The sequence below is a fragment of the Pelobates fuscus genome, chromosome 6, assembly GCF_036172605.1.
Source record: "Pelobates fuscus isolate aPelFus1 chromosome 6, aPelFus1.pri, whole genome shotgun sequence".
Lineage (NCBI taxonomy): Eukaryota > Metazoa > Chordata > Amphibia > Anura > Pelobatidae > Pelobates > Pelobates fuscus.
The window spans coordinates 298,494,269-298,510,942 of record NC_086322.1 but is presented as its reverse complement, the minus strand read 5'-3'; the positions used below and the strand labels follow the sequence as shown (position 1 = coordinate 298,510,942).

The 16,674-nt window shown below is 41.3% G+C and overlaps 1 long non-coding RNA gene across 4 annotated transcripts in view; it reads left to right on the top strand.

Moving 5' to 3' along the window:
- The first annotated feature begins 11,130 nt into the window (after positions 1–11,130).
- LOC134615148 (uncharacterized) overlaps positions 11,131–16,674 on the top strand; it is a 133,168-nt gene continuing 127,624 nt past the window's right edge. For 3 of the 4 annotated variants that reach the window (XR_010091286.1, XR_010091287.1, XR_010091284.1), the window contains exons 1-2: positions 11,131–11,988; positions 16,487–16,633. This is a non-coding gene — a long non-coding RNA (uncharacterized LOC134615148). The remainder of the gene's footprint in view (positions 11,989–16,486; positions 16,634–16,674) is intronic. The other variant, XR_010091285.1, reaches the window with a different exon arrangement.

Below are 16,674 nucleotides of genomic sequence, written 5' to 3'. Positions count from 1 at the left end.
TACTGTATATTATAGGACCGCACTGAGTGATACACTGTATATTATAGGACAGCACTGAGTGATACACACTGTATATTATAGGACAGCACTGAGTGATACACTATATATTATAGGACAGCACTGAGTGATATACGCTGTATATCATAGGACAGCACTGAGTGATACACACTGTATATCATAGGACGGCACTGAGTTATACACACTGTATATCATAGGACAGCACTGAGTGACACACTGTATATCATAGGACAGCACTGAGTGATACACTCTGTATATCATACGACTGCACTGAGCAATACACTGTATATCATAGGACAGCACTGAGTGATATACGTTGTATATCATAGGACAGCACTGAGTGATACACTGTATATTATAGGACAGCACTGAGTGATATACACTGTATATCATAGGACAGCACTGAGTGATATACGTTGTATATCATAGGACAGCACTGAGTGATACACACTGTATATTATAGGACAGCACTGAGTGATATACGCTGTATATCATAGGACAGCACTGAGTGATACACTGTATATCATAGGACAGCACTGAATTATATACGTTGTATATCATAGGACAGCACTGAGTGATACACACTGTATATTATAGGACAGCACTGAGTGATATACACTGTATATTATAGGACAGCACTGAGTGATACACTGTATATCAAAGGACCGCACTGAGTGATACACAATGTATATCATAGGACAGCACTGAGAAATACACGCTGTATATGCATGCATTTACACGACTGCATGCACTCACTATGCTCACAGGTTCAAACACAATACAATACAATACACTACAAGCAGAAATACACACAAACATACCTAGCTTGTCAAATATCAATATATGTTTTTAAATGACCAATTAATGTAGAGCACGGCAAATCCCAGGCGCCAGGTCGCCATGGCGACTAGAAGTTTTGCCTTGCACAACACCTGTAAAAAAAAAAACAATTCACAACCAAAATACAGTTTGTGTTATTAGGTGTCATGCAGTAAAAAACATACATTCTGTGCAAAACCTTTATGATAAATACCTTCACAAGCGTCTTATTTTGAAAAAGATCCTTTAAAGTGCTTAGTGAACAAATTTTGTGCAAAAAAAGTGCAATACAGTATGTCAACCGTGCTAACAGTAAAAATATTACAGTTAGTATTTCAATCAATAGAAAAATACTTGCCAGCAATTTGGCTGCGATTTGGCTTCTCTGGGTGAAATATACCTCAGAGAGAAAATATAAAAAAAACTACAATAGTGAAGACTGTTTATACAAAAGACAAAGAAAACAAGTATTTTTCCACTAGATCCCTTTGGACTGCCACTCACATTGCTTAGATCCTATATGCCTGTGTAACGGAGCTCCGTGTACTCCGACTGAGTACCCTCCGTTGATGGATGCTCCTAGCGCTCTCAGAGGACTCCAAGCACTGCAGACGACACCACAACCACCGCAGGCTCCACAACCGCCGTAGCTTAACTGGAGCCGCGCCGTCTTCCTTCCACCCTGGATCGGCTTCTGTCCTCCAGGACCGTGTGGGGAAGACCTCTCCTCCAGGAGAGCGTATCCGGAACAAGCTCTTACAAGAGCTAAGTGATTAAGAGCTCAGGGGAATATGCAGCGCATAGCAATCCCCAGTGTGATATAGCAGTTCCCTCCAATAACGAGACAAGGCTACGTATTGAGGGTCAGAAGAGGTCTCAGGACTGGAACACCCAGCCTGCTTTTTATTAGGATCAGGTACATACAGGACACTCCCAGGGGGAGGATGAAATTGACCAATCACATGCATGGTAACACCCCCACGTCTCCTCCCCTCAGATAAACACATAACCCAATTAAAACATACATTATTTTACCCAAGTTCTGGATGTACCCCAAAAACAGGGGGTACAGCTTTAAATCTGGTATCCCCAAATAGCCCTTGTTCAGGGGAACAGTCTGTCCAAAAATCAGCCCATTCGGATGGATGGTTCGGGAGATACAGGGCTCCAAAGTTTTGACCGACCGCACAGACCAACTAGCCGAAAATAGTTCCATGAGTTTTGGCCTTGCGGTCGGTCTCCGTTCGCACGGTAAAATAGACGAAATTCTTGCCATCCATTCGCATCTTTGTGGTCGCTAGAATCCCCATACTAAGTTAAGTATAACTACCGAACGGCCGGTCGTTCGGTAGTTTCCGTGCGTAATTCTGGATGTCTGGAGGTCTTAGCGGTATTCGCCTGTTTGCGCTTCCGATTTCAGTTCCATGCGTTCACAGGCAAACACCGCTGTTCGCACGCAAGATGGCCGCGAACACGTGGAAAAGTCCCGAAATGGCGGCCACCTATTCAGAGCACAAAGAATTCGCATGAAATCATGCGAACGGCTGTATTCTCCAGTAATGTGATTCTTATGCAATATATTCGCCTAAATCTCCTGGCTGTTAGGTTATATTAGTAGTCCAAACCTACAGCATAGATAAAGGGAAAAAGACAGTCTAATACAAGTCCATATGCCTGAATACAGGGTTTACAGTGCAATATAGTCCAGGACCATAGTCGCAGGGGAGGAGGCAGGCAAGCAGGCCTCTCCAGGACAAAGTGGCGAAGGGCACTTCGTCACACATCTCCCCTTTGGGGGGAAGACTAACCAGGCACCTGACCTTCTGTCGGTCAGTGCCTCCGTTAGTCGATCCACCAACCCACAATAAACAGATGTCCGAGTGGCCCCCCCACAACATCAAAGTACAGGAACAGCCCACCCACAACACACAGTCACTGCACCTGGGTATTTGGCTGTGGTAATGAGGCCACATGCCGAGGGTACTTGAAGGGCAGAGGCCAACTGCACTCTGCCCAGATGCCAGCTCTTCTGCTGGGGTAGCCTGCAGGACATCAGGCTCTGGACCAGGGACAAAGGTAGGGCAGAGGCAGACTGCACTCTGCCCAGCTGCCAGCTCTTCTGCTGGGGTAGCCTGCAGGACATCAGGCTCTGGACCAGGGAAAAAGGTAGGGCAGAGGCCGACTGCACTCTGCCCAGCTGCCAGCTCTTCTACTGGGGTAGCCTGCAGGTCATCAGGCTCTGGACCAGGGACAAAGGTAGGGCAGAGGCCGACTGCGCTCTGTCCAGCTGCCAGCTCTTCCGCTGGGGTACTGAGACCATAATCCGGCTCAGTAGTTAAGGGAACCTGGACGTCAGGAGGGGTTAGCATCGCCTCCGTTAACCCTGGTGCCACGCTAGGAGTTAGCTGGGGAGGGGAATTTGTACTTACCCCCTCCTCTGGGTGTCCCGGTGAGGGTAGTTGGGGATCTGGAAAGGCTGTCCAGCATCCCTGTAGGTCAGGCACAGAGACCACGGTCCCATCTGCGCCGTCTGGAGGATTGGTGTCTCCCCTTGTTGGGGACAGCTGCCGCTGGGGAGAGGGGGTGCTGTGCTCCTTTCCTGGAAACACAGGCTGCCGCTGGAGAGGGAGACCGCCTGTCTCCACTCCCTTACCATGGTCCTGTTGCTGTAGAGAGGGACCAACTGTCTCTGCTCTCTGTAGGACATACTGCTGCTGGGGGGGAAGAACGGCACCTTCGGCCCCCTGGGGTACACACTGCCGCTGGAGAGGGAGACCGCCTGTCTCCGCTCCCTTACCATGGTCCTGTTGCTGTAGAGAGGGACCAACTGTCTCTGCTCTCTGTAGGACATACTGCTGCTGGGGGGGAAGGACGGCACCTTCGGCCCCCTGGGGTACACACTGCCGCTGGAGAGGGAGACCGCCTGTCTCCACTCCCTTACCATGGTCCTGTTGCTGTAGAGAGGGACCAACTGTCTCTGCTCTCTGTAGGACACACGGCTGCTGGGGGGGAAGGACGGCACCTTCGGCCCCCTGGGGTACACACTGCCGCTGGAGAGGGAGACCGCCTGTCTCCACTCCCTTACCATGGTCCTGTTGCTGTAGAGAGGGACCAACTGTCTCTGCTCTCTGTAGGACACACGGCTGCTGGGGGGGAAGGACGGCCCCTTCGGCCCCCTGTAACTCACGCTGTTGTTGGGGCGCAGGGACGGAATACTTTGCCCTCACTGCCCGATATTCTGCTTCCATCTGCAGATACTCCGCCAGTTCTCTCCTCATTCTTGGTATCATTTCCTCGGTTAGAAGGGGCCCGTAGATAGCCAACCGCCGCTTCAGCATAGCGTCAAACTGTACGTGACTATACCAATAGTCCAGTTTTGCTGGGTGTTCCCAGGATGCTGTTCCTCGCCCTAGGGAAGCCATCCTGTTGTAGCCAGGGGCGCTGCCCAATGGCTAGCGTTGCCCTCAATTGTAACTCCAAACGTTACCCGTGTCTCTGAGCTGCTTCTCCTCGCACTAGGACGCCATCCCACCGCTGCCACCACTGTAACGGAGCTCCGTGTACTCCGACTGAGTACCCTCCGTTGATGGATGCTCCTAGCGCTCTCAGAGGACTCCAAGCACTGCAGACGACACCACAACCACCGCAGGCTCCACAACCGCCGTAGCTTAACTGGAGCCGCGCCGTCTTCCTTCCACCCTGGATCGGCTTCTGTCCTCCAGGACCGTGTGGGGAAGACCTCTCCTCCAGGAGAGCGTATCCGGAACAAGCTCTTACAAGAGCTAAGTGATTAAGAGCTCAGGGGAATATGCAGCGCATAGCAATCCCCAGTGTGATATAGCAGTTCCCTCCAATAACGAGACAAGGCTACGTATTGAGGGTCAGAAGAGGTCTCAGGACTGGAACACCCAGCCTGCTTTTTATTAGGATCAGGTACATACAGGACACTCCCAGGGGGAGGATGAAATTGACCAATCACATGCATGGTAACACCCCCACGTCTCCTCCCCTCAGATAAACACATAACCCAATTAAAACATACATTATTTTACCCAAGTTCTGGATGTACCCCAAAAACAGGGGGTACAGCTTTAAATCTGGTATCCCCAAATAGCCCTTGTTCAGGGGAACAGTCTGTCCAAAAATCAGCCCATTCGGATGGATGGTTCGGGAGATACAGGGCTCCAAAGTTTTGACCGACCGCACAGACCAACTAGCCGAAAATAGTTCCATGAGTTTTGGCCTTGCGGTCGGTCTCCGTTCGCACGGTAAAATAGACGAAATTCTTGCCATCCATTCGCATCTTTGTGGTCGCTAGAATCCCCATACTAAGTTAAGTATAACTACCGAACGGCCGGTCGTTCGGTAGTTTCCGTGCGTAATTCTGGATGTCTGGAGGTCTTAGCGGTATTCGCCTGTTTGCGCTTCCGATTTCAGTTCCATGCGTTCACAGGCAAACACCGCTGTTCGCACGCAAGATGGCCGCGAACACGTGGAAAAGTCCCGAAATGGCGGCCACCTATTCAGAGCACAAAGAATTCGCATGAAATCATGCGAACGGCTGTATTCTCCAGTAATGTGATTCTTATGCAATATATTCGCCTAAATCTCCTGGCTGTTAGGTTATATTAGTAGTCCAAACCTACAGCATAGATAAAGGGAAAAAGACAGTCTAATACAAGTCCATATGCCTGAATACAGGGTTTACAGTGCAATATAGTCCAGGACCATAGTCGCAGGGGAGGAGGCAGGCAAGCAGGCCTCTCCAGGACAAAGTGGCGAAGGGCACTTCGTCACAGCCTGGCTCTAGCTTGTATGCATTGGAGCCTCTTTTTGGGTGGACACCTTCCCTCTTGTCTTTGGTGGGCTTTTACCTCCAAGAACAAAAAATATACAACACAATCTAGTGCAGTATGTTTCAACAGTATAACAGTCTGAATACATACAAATGAGCCACTCACGTGTTCCAGAGCCTTTCAAAAGGCTCTATTTGAATTGCAGTGCGCCTAATTCTGAGGGGGACGCCACCCTTTGGTTCCAAGGTAAATAGTCACCACAGATCCAAGTATGAATAAATGGTATTTTATTAAATCCAATGAATAAAAAAAGAATATTATAAAAAATAGCATATATACTAATAAATAAAAAATCACAGGTACAATATGAATGATAAAAAGACGTTTCACCTTATAAAGGCTTTCTCAATTTATCTGGCTAATCCATGTGTATAGTGTCCCTTTCATATCGCCCATATGGACCTCATTTCCGATTTGGTTTCATTTTGCTGTCCTGAGGGTAATGTGTTCCAAACCTCTCTTTCATGTTTAAATTCAGCTGCAATGTTATTTCCGGTTTCGCCACAACGTCACTTCCAGTCAGCGGCAATTTCCTCGAGTTCCAAGATTATGCGGCGGCCATTTTAATCGTTCCACCAAGCGATGTCGCTGGCCATTTTTCGTATTCCTCCTGGTGATGTTGGCGGTCATATTTTGGGTTTAAACTCTAACTAAAAGTCTTGGATATGAGTTCCACTGTGGAATGCATTCCGCGGCTGCCATTTGGGGCTGGAAAAGAACCTCCAAAAGTCTAAATATGTAATGTAAAAGGTGGAGGAAAGAGAAAAGAAAGGAAAAAAAAAGAAGTACAGAATAAGGGAATGGAAGAAATATTCAACTGATACCAGGAGAAGGGGAATAAAGTTAACTTATAGGAATATACTGTTTATTAGATATACATCAATCTAAAAATTCATTAAAAAAATGAAATCAGAAATGAGCCAAAAGGGAACCATAGAATTTAAGTTAAAAATCCACCCCATCTCTTTCTTCCAGATCATTTTATTAAAATCCCCTCCTCTCCAATCACCTGAAACTTGTTCAATTACAAGGAATTGGAGATTGTGAGGATTCCTATTATGTAATTCTTTAAAATGCAGGGGAACACTGTATTTCTCCTGTCCATTTTTGATATTTCATATGTGCTCTTCCCACCTAATATGGGCTGGTGTTGTTGTTCTCCCCACATAATACAGACCACATTTACAGATAAGCAAATACAGTGGTAGCTCGGTTTACAAACGCCTCGGTTAACATAATTTTCGGTTTACAAATGAAAATCCATTGAAAATAATGCCTCGGTTTATTAATTTTTTCGCAATACGAAACAAGTTTCCCTAGTTTACATTGTGCCTGGGAGGTTTATAGCGCCTTCCCCGTGCATGCTGGAGTCTGTGGGTAGCACGTGGCGTTGAGTGTGGAGGTGTTTTAGTTGTTTTTGCATCGTTTTGGAGCCATTCTGGAAATTCTTTGCAGTGGTTTTGGGACTTTTTGGGTGCATTTCTCAAGCGGTGGAAAGGTAGTGAGCTGAGCTTCGTCTTTGCATGCCTTTTACTGTGTGTTCTGTATTGTGGGTTGGTTTCCATGCCAGTTCATTTTGACTTTTTTCTGACCTCCGGAACGGATGAATTGGTTTTCAATGCATTCCTATGGGAAACTATGTTTCGGTTTACGAATATTTCGCAATACAAAACGTCCCGGAGTACGCATTAAATTTCGTAATCCGAGGTACCACTGTATATAAAAAAGTTTGAGTAACATGTCACTAGAACCCTGATTGTGAAATTTTTTTCTTTCCATCTGAGGTCCAGAATTCACTAATGTGCTCTTTTTTGCTTGCAGTCCTTCTGCAGGCAAGGCAGGTGCCACATTTTAAAAAAAAAACTTCTTTGCTATTTAAAAAATGTTTACTGACACTAGGGGCAGGGTTATCACTCTTAACTATTTTTCTCTTAATATTATTTGCTTCTCTAAAAATTAATTGGTTTTATATGGGAGGATTTTATTTAAAACGTGTTAAAACTCTGTTTTATTTTGTAACTGGAGTTGTTAAAATTGCAAATAAAAACTAATTGATAATTCTGGGTCTCATCTCTTTCCTTATATTTAATGAGTTGGTTCCTATCTGAATACAGAGCTTGCTCTTCCCATCTATCTAAATCTTCCTCCTTGTATCCTTTTTCAAGAAAATTATTTTATTTTTTTTATTGATTTATTTTCTGAGTGAGTGGCTCATTTTTATGTATTCATACTACTATACTGTTTAAACATACTGCACTAGATTTCGGTGTATATTTTTTGTTCTTTGAGGTAAAAGACCACCAGAGACAAGAGGGAAGGAGTCCACCCAAAAAGAGGCATATAGGCTCTAAGCAATGTGAGTAAGGTCCAAAGGGATCTAGTGGGAAAATGCTTGCTTTCTTTCTTTTTTGTATAAATAAAACAGTATTTAGTAGCAGTCTATTTGTGGCTTCAATCAGTCATTACCAGTGTACTATTGTTATGCAGGTAACATCCCCAGGACATATTTTAAAACCAGAGTAATCTGAAGGTACCTTTCCTGTGTTAATATTATTTATGGTGAAATTACATGTTTTCACGTTGTATTTATCTCTTAATGACACATACAATGCCTACCAGCACATACAGACATCTTCACACTACAGAATATTGTGCGCATTGTCCATTCATTGGTAATCTGAGGTTCAGAACATCAGAAAACTGCGGGGACCCCACTGAGTATCTTATTTGTATTAATTATAATAATCTACATAATAAATAAAGAAAAGAAAAGAAATAAAACTGTGTCAATTGTTTCACAAATTCCTTTTTTATTACAGCTCTGTATAAATATTAATAAAACAAACCACAAAACTAGTTAGTAATGTAATTTAAGGGTAACTGTAAGCACAAAGACCACTTCAGTGAAACGCTGCACATACAAAATTTAACCTCTCTATAGTGGCCACCTGCGGGAAATTCTTTGTCCAGCTGAGATATCAGTCTTGTTTTCTCACTATCCGCACTTTGTAGATAAAACTCAGTGCACAGAGCATACTTACCTGACCTAGCATCTAACTCAATCTGCTGCACAATGTTTTTTCTTACCTTACCTTTACCAATAAATGTCCGTGACTCTATATACACTTCTATGTAATGACATGTTGTCCCATTGCAAATTTCTTTTTCAGTGTATATTCCATCTCTTTTGCTGTACCCACGCACAACAAAAATAAAGAATTATAAAAAAAAAATTTTTAAATGGCAGGTCCATTATTTTTACGCAAATAGCGTACACGAAATTCACAGATCAATTTGCGGCTTTTCAGCTCCCAATTACTATCTCTGAAGATATTTGAAGGAGCAGGCATACGTAAACAAGTTACATACACTTGAGCAGCTTAATTAGAAAATCCATACAGATATTCAAATGCTTTGAAATGGTCAACCAAATCTCCATATGTTAAGCATTCATGGTTTGTTGGTTCATTAATTAAAAAAGCTATTGACTCCTTAAACCCTACTCTGAGTTTTTGCCCACCATGTCTAATGTCTAACAGGAGAATAAAAACCTTACATGCAAGTTCATCTTTAAACTATAATTAATTTTCTGTAACTTTAATTAAAGAAACACCACGTTATTATTAAACTGTTAATAGTAAAGTTTAGACCTAGGTAGTTAAGTAGTGACTATAGAGTAATAAAATTAAACTGTATTACAAAAGTAATGTGTATATTATAATAAATTATATATGGCTTGTTAATGTAGCAGACAGGGGACTCAGTAATTTAACAGTTAACATGCCCAGTACTTGTATAATGACCAGCCAACAACATTTCTGTCTGTCCCTACATTACCCGTAGCACTGCAGTGGGAGGGCTGCGTTAGGAAGTCTATATATTTCTCTAAACACTGACAAGAGATATTGCTACTTGTCTTTTGCAAATTATTTTAGAATCTTAATTTGCTATTTAAGCTTAAAGGAAAAACACAGAATTTCTAAATTACAGATAAATATATTGATTTGCAAAGACAGCGAACAATATTACCCCTTATTTATTTAATGTCAGTACTGTACATGTAAATGTTATTATAGCTACATCTGACATGGATGCATTCACACAAGTTAAATAAAAGACTTGCATAAGAGAGAATGGGGGACAGGGTAAATAAAGACTTGCTGGCAAGTGACATATGTAGATAGAATGGGGGACAGGGGAGACACAAGATATAGAGAGAGATTGGCTCACAAGCTCACAATCTAGAGGGTATGGTGGGATAGGGGAGACACAAAGTTTAGAGAGAGCTTGGCTCAAAAGCTTACAATCTAAAAGGAATGTGGGACAGGGGGACACAAAGTATAGAGGGAGGTTGTCTCACTAGCCCTCTGCACAGAGTGCAGCCAAAAGAGTGGACAGGAATTTAACCCTCATTTACCAGCATGACAAACTCTTGTCGGACCTTGATATACTGTGTTTGGTACCTCATGTGAACTAAATAATTTAGGGTTACCCCTGATTAACCCTGAGATTATGCATACATAGTGTCCAGAGGGTGACAACCCATTGCAGAAATGACCATACACAGGCCATATGTGACCACAGATGTATAGAGAAGAGGTTATGGTAGGGTGTGAAACTGCACTCTGTCTCTTTAAGTAGTATGTAGCTGGGTGTAACTCGGACAGTCTCAGTACATGTATATAGAACACATTTAGATGACAAAATAATTTATTTTTAAAATATTACACCGTAGAAACCTGTGTAAATTGTTGAGGATAGCTATTTGTTAATTCCTGTGATACAATTAAACAGGAAGGTCAGTATTCTTCAATATTCCCTCTTACATTACCGGTTTCTACGTATGTGGCATGGGAACCCTAACATTAATTTCTTTGAAAAATAATATAAAGAGTTTTCTGCTCAGCTAATTGCCTTGATATTGCTATCTCTTACTTTGTGTGTGATTGTTTGTAACTCGATACAGCCAGCTAAATAAATACAACACATTCAGCGACATTAACTTGGCAAGTGCACCAAGCCGCACTTCTAGATACACAGTCTAGTGAACTACACAAGAACGCACAACAGAAATAGAAATAAGTGAATGACACAAAGTATGCTGCACTCGGCCCCACTATCCATACATAGCAGAAGGAACAGAAAGTAATGAGAAAGGCTGGGAAGCTGCAGGGGAGAGGTGCCTTTATTTGGCTTGTCTAAAAATAGACCAAAACAAGGAGAGGAAAAGGCCAAGTGTGGAGCTTATGGGACTACTAGTCAATGAAGCTCAGCTGCTTCCAGCTGGCAGGTTATTTTTGCTTCGGTTTACTAAATATGGTAAGAGAGGGGATGGCATGAAAGGAGGACACTTACTGAACAGAGCATGTGTCGAATACATAGTTGGGTATATAAGCACTTGGAAGGTGGCTTCCACTTTTGACCAAAGGTTTGTGGAATATTTTTTTAATTTACTCCAATATTTTTTTTTATTTTTAGTTCTGTACCCTTATTCTTCTGGTTTCCCCTTAATTTGGACATTAAACTTAGTTTACATCTTTTTTTACCCAGTTGTCCTATTCGGCCCAGTGCAGAGGGAAGGAGCAGGGATTGCTGCAGATGTAGACGGCATGCAGGAAGTGCAGGTTAGAAATGTAGGAAGTACTCCATATGTGCACTATTGACAAGGGTGGTGGTTATTTAACCCTATATGTGCAAGAAGTAGAGCAACACAATGCATTGTGAACCCCCTGCAATTACACATTTACCTTTACAACCTATGAAGCTATGATAGGACAGTATTCAATAAGGATATCTAAGAACATGATTACTGAGACAGAAACTCTGGACCCAGAAAAAGAGCGAAAACTACTCGTGTTTGGCCTGATTTTTAATTACCTTTTGACCAGATTATTTCCTGCTCATCTTTTCAAGGCAACGTATTAAAATACACAGCATATATCAATGGCTGTACCCGCGGGACCCTGTTCCATGGCAGTGTCCTTCCTGCAAGGACCTTGGAAGTGAAGCGTCCCATCTTGCTGGACCCTCCATCCCATGGGGCTGTTTGGAGGTGCCTGCTAGGAGTCGGGAGGGCAGAGGAGAGGGTGGATGATGCTTATACCATCACTGGGCCTGTTCTGTCTCTCTTCTCCTGCATTAGAGATTGGCTCTGAGAGAGGGGAAGGCGGTTGCAGCATAATATTACCTTGTGATTCTATGACCCTCCTCTATGCATCCCTAACTCTCAAAAGCTGATTCAGCTTTCAGCTTGTGCTCTGGTGACTCCGCTGCTGCAACCGACTCTTCTATCAGGGTATGTCTCTCTCCACTCACACACCCTCCTTTTTCTATGCTGTTCTCTTTTAGTAAGCTTGCTTTAAATATCATAGGACATTACCTGCTCCATTCAAACTTGCCTGATGACTTTGAATGAGCATCTCTTAGAGGTTGGATGTTTGAGCGCTGCATGCAAAGGCTTATTTGGGTGATTGTGCAGAAAGATGCTTCTCAATGCAGAATTCTGCCGAGCCAGCAATTGAAGTGGATGCATAAAGGCTGAAATCTTACAAGTTTGGCGTGTAATCATTTGGTGTGGTTATCATGTTCTGTGCTAGTGGAGGCCTGTGTTGTGAGATGCTCCACGGAAGAGAAAGGGTTAGCACCAGCCGTGTGAAGCTACATTAAGACAGGGACTGTGTACATGAATTGAACATTTTTATTAGCACACAGCATCACTGTAAGGAAATGCATGCAGACACAGAGTAACACGCTGCATGGTACAGTGTTCAATTACTTTAAAATGAAATAACATTTAAAGCATCTTTTTCTCGTTGCCCTTGGGTAGATTTTGTATGTTTTAATCTAAATAACTTTGTATAAGTCCATGTCCACAAGCAATATGCAGGGGGTATAACAAGAAGAATATACTGCATGATATGACAGGAGTACTTTCTGATTAATATAATACACCACATGGTGATTACAAGACCCGCAGAGTGGAAAAACTTCTACACAGAGGATGATAATCCTATACATATCTGTATACGCAGAAATACTACATAGACAAAAATACATCTGTGCAGACATGCACACCATATAGAATATATTTACACAACAATACACACACACAATTTGTATCAAGTCACACTATGTGCACCCTTTACAACACACACAAAGAAGATACATAGACTCAATAATATATCTATGTCCATCTAGAGAAGCACACAGTGTAGCTACATAGACTCAGTAATCTATTTATCTATCTGTTTCCTTCTAGAGAAACACACTGTATACACATACTCAGTAATCTATCGATCTATCTATCTATCTATCTATCTATCTATATCCATGTAGAGAAACACACTGTATACACATAGACTCAGTAATCTATCGATCTATCTATCTATCTATCTATCTATATCCATCTAGAGAAACACACTGTATACACATAGACTCAGTAATCTATCTATCTATCTATCTATATATCTATCTATATCCATCTAGAGAAACACACTGTATACACATAGACTCAGTAATCTATCGATCTATCTATCTATCTATATCCATCTAGAGAAACACACTGTATACACATAGACTCAGTAATCTATCTATCTATCTATCTATATATCTATATCCATCTAGAGAAACACACTGTATACACATAGACTCAGTAATCTATCTATCTATCTATCTATATATCTATCTATGTATATCCATCTAGAGAAACACACTGTATACACATAGACTCAGTAATCTATCGATCTATCTATCTATCTATCTATATCCATCTAGAGAAACACACTGTATACACATAGACTCAGTAATCTATCTATCTATCTATCTATCTATATATCTATATCCATCTAGAGAAACACACTGTATACACATAGACTCAGTAATCTATCTATCTATCTATCTATATATCTATATCCATCTAGAGAAACACACTGCATACACATAGACTCAGTAATCTATCTATCTATCTATCTATCTATCTATATATCTATCTATGTATATCCATCTAGAGAAACACACAGTATACACATAGACTCAGTAATCTATCTATCTATCTATCTATATCCATCTAGATAAACACACAGTATAGATACATAGACTCAGCAATTACTGTAAACAAATACATGTTATTATTAGTTACAGACATAATTGCTATAGAAGTAAATGGACCTAGTTTCACTTGTAATTTACAATATAGGACTTCAAACTTGGGATGTATTATTCACTAAGCCAGGAATTGTGGGCTACTGACCAAGAAACTGCAAGTTTTAGGCCTTAATAAGCAAAGATGGAAAAATAGCTGAAGTTTATTTTAAAATTTTGCAATCATGTACTAAAAAAAATTGAATTCTCTTTCATATTCAGTTTAGAGAAAAAAACATTTGCTTGGAATATTCCAGAAACTTTCACTGTGCTTTCTGCAGAGCGACACGCCATATATAACTGGTTAAGACTAGCTACCGCTTCCATTGCAGAGATATTTGGGGCCTGGTGTGTGAATGCTGTGTACACGTTATTCATGCTAAATCCAGTATATTCAGATACTATAATAGCTGGCAGACAGATAGGGACACATTTGTTGATACTGATAAAGGTGGTTTCACCAAGCCACAGAACTGCTTAAAACGTAAACCGAAACAGGTACCACCTTGGTCATCCAAATAATACCACAAGCATCCCCCCATGCACACACACCATGACCAGTTATATGACAAATGGCAAAAAAGCAACACAAATTGCAAGCTATGATATGGAAATTCGGAATTTACAGGGAAATAAAAGCAGTATAATTTCCCACCAAAACTAAAAGAACAAACACTTAGAGTATGAAAAGGAACAATTAGTGGTATGTTTGCAAAAACTCTCATTACTAATATACTGCAGAGTGTGAACTGGAAGGACAACATGGGGAGGGAGAACTAAGAGCTTAAACAGTCCGTCCGAAAAATTAGGCGTTGCAAAGTGTTGTGCGTTTGATGAATACAACTTCCAGCTATGCACATGTTACAAAAGCTCGACAAATAGTATTTACTTAACAAATGCTGCTAGCTACACTGAAACTTGTTGTCAGGTTAATTCTAGCTGCCGTAATGAAGCTTTTGTGAAAAGGTTTGCGAAATGCCACAAGAATCCACAGACCATGATTCCTATCACACACAGCAAATCAGTGATAACCAGGAGATTACTTTTCTTGGCAGACAGTGCAGAGTACAAGAATAATCTTTTTTTTTATCATTTGATAGAGAAAAACAAATATGTAAAAGTAATCTGAATGTATCTGCATACTGCCAAGTAAACTGTAAAAATGTATATTGCCATTACGCGTGACAAAGACAGCAGTCCATGAGTTTACATAAATAAAGCAGATTCATAAATCTACAGTAATGGGAAACATTATATTATTTGTCAGGTAACACACAACATTCTAACAATAATAAAAAAAAATAAACAAAACAACACATAACAATTCTATGTTTGTATATGTCTGCTCAATAAACAGAGTACAGATTTAAAGGCACATGGTGAAAAGTATGTTTCCTTACAGGACTGCGTCTTGCAATCTAAAAAGGACAGTTTCAACATTTATATTAATTTGAATATATTTTGCTTTATATAAAATCCTAAAAAAGTCCAGACTCTTTTGATGTTACACAAGCACTTGTATATCCCTCTCAGAAGGTTTGCTATATATTTTTGGGATTTCCTTTTTATTCCTTACAGATTGTTTGAGTTGTTTTCACTATACCCATCCAAAGAAGGCAGCCAGGCATATACTATCTGAAATGGTGTAATTTTACCCAAATCAATCTTATGAAAATACACAAGCTACTTTTAATGGCACAATTTCAGTTTTAAACATGAGATATTTATTTCCCATCTAGATAGCTCATCTCACATAAAAAATACATTTAAAAAATTGATTAAAACCACAGATTTCTTTACAACCAAATGTGTACACGAGGAACATGTTTCCTTTTACACAGGTATCAGAAAACAGAGATATCAGCCTTAATTATTAAGCAGAGTATATTCACACAGAAATACGTTGGACCTCACAGGGACAGGACTTTATCAAATGACGCTTTCTCAGAGAGCCCCCAGCTGTAGTCCTTTTGGATGTCAAAGGGAAACTTCAGGAAGCTAAAACGAATTCAATGGTATCTTCCCAAGTCATTACAAAATGAATCAAACTATTGACTCAATATTGACTAATGAAAGACATTGAAAATAAATTAATATGTTAATCAAATTACAGAATATATATTATAAAAATTAATATTACATGGCGCCTATAAATTTACTTAAACCCTCAACTAAAAATTCATTAAGAAGCAAAAAAAAAAAAAAAGAAAAGAAAAAAAACCTGCAAAAATCATTAAGAGTAAGAGAGCCATTTGTGGTTTCCCTGTAAATTGCTATTGATCTGCGTGGATGGGGGATAGGAGGAGGGTCCAGGCAGGTGAGTGGACCAGCTGAATATACCATTCCAGCACTGCTGAGTGAGCAGGAAATGGCACAGTGACCTCTTGCTTTGCCAGATGCCTAAATCCAACTCATAATAGTGGTGTATTCCGTGTGATCATCATTTTCAGTAGTGGAACTCTCAGTACATTGTTAGGGGAGCTTTAAAGCTCAGGCAAGCTGCAAAGGAATGAGCGAACAGAAAGAGAGACAGGGGAGAAACAAAGAGAGACAGATTGGTGTTAAGTACTACAAGAGACAGACAGACACAGACCAGCGTGAGTGGCCTGTAACCTGCTTCTCTACCTGCTGCCCTCATTTCTCTTTTATTTCAGATGTCTGACTAAGGTTATAAATCTGCCCAATGCAGGGAAACCCGGGACACATTCAATGCCAGCAGAGGGCACAGCCTTTGTCTGTAGTGAAATGCACGTTGCGTATAAACCCTGCCTGCAGCACAGTCTCCACTCCGGACGCCAGAGGTAAGAATTATTTTTTTATTCACCGATCGTCCTGTCTTTGC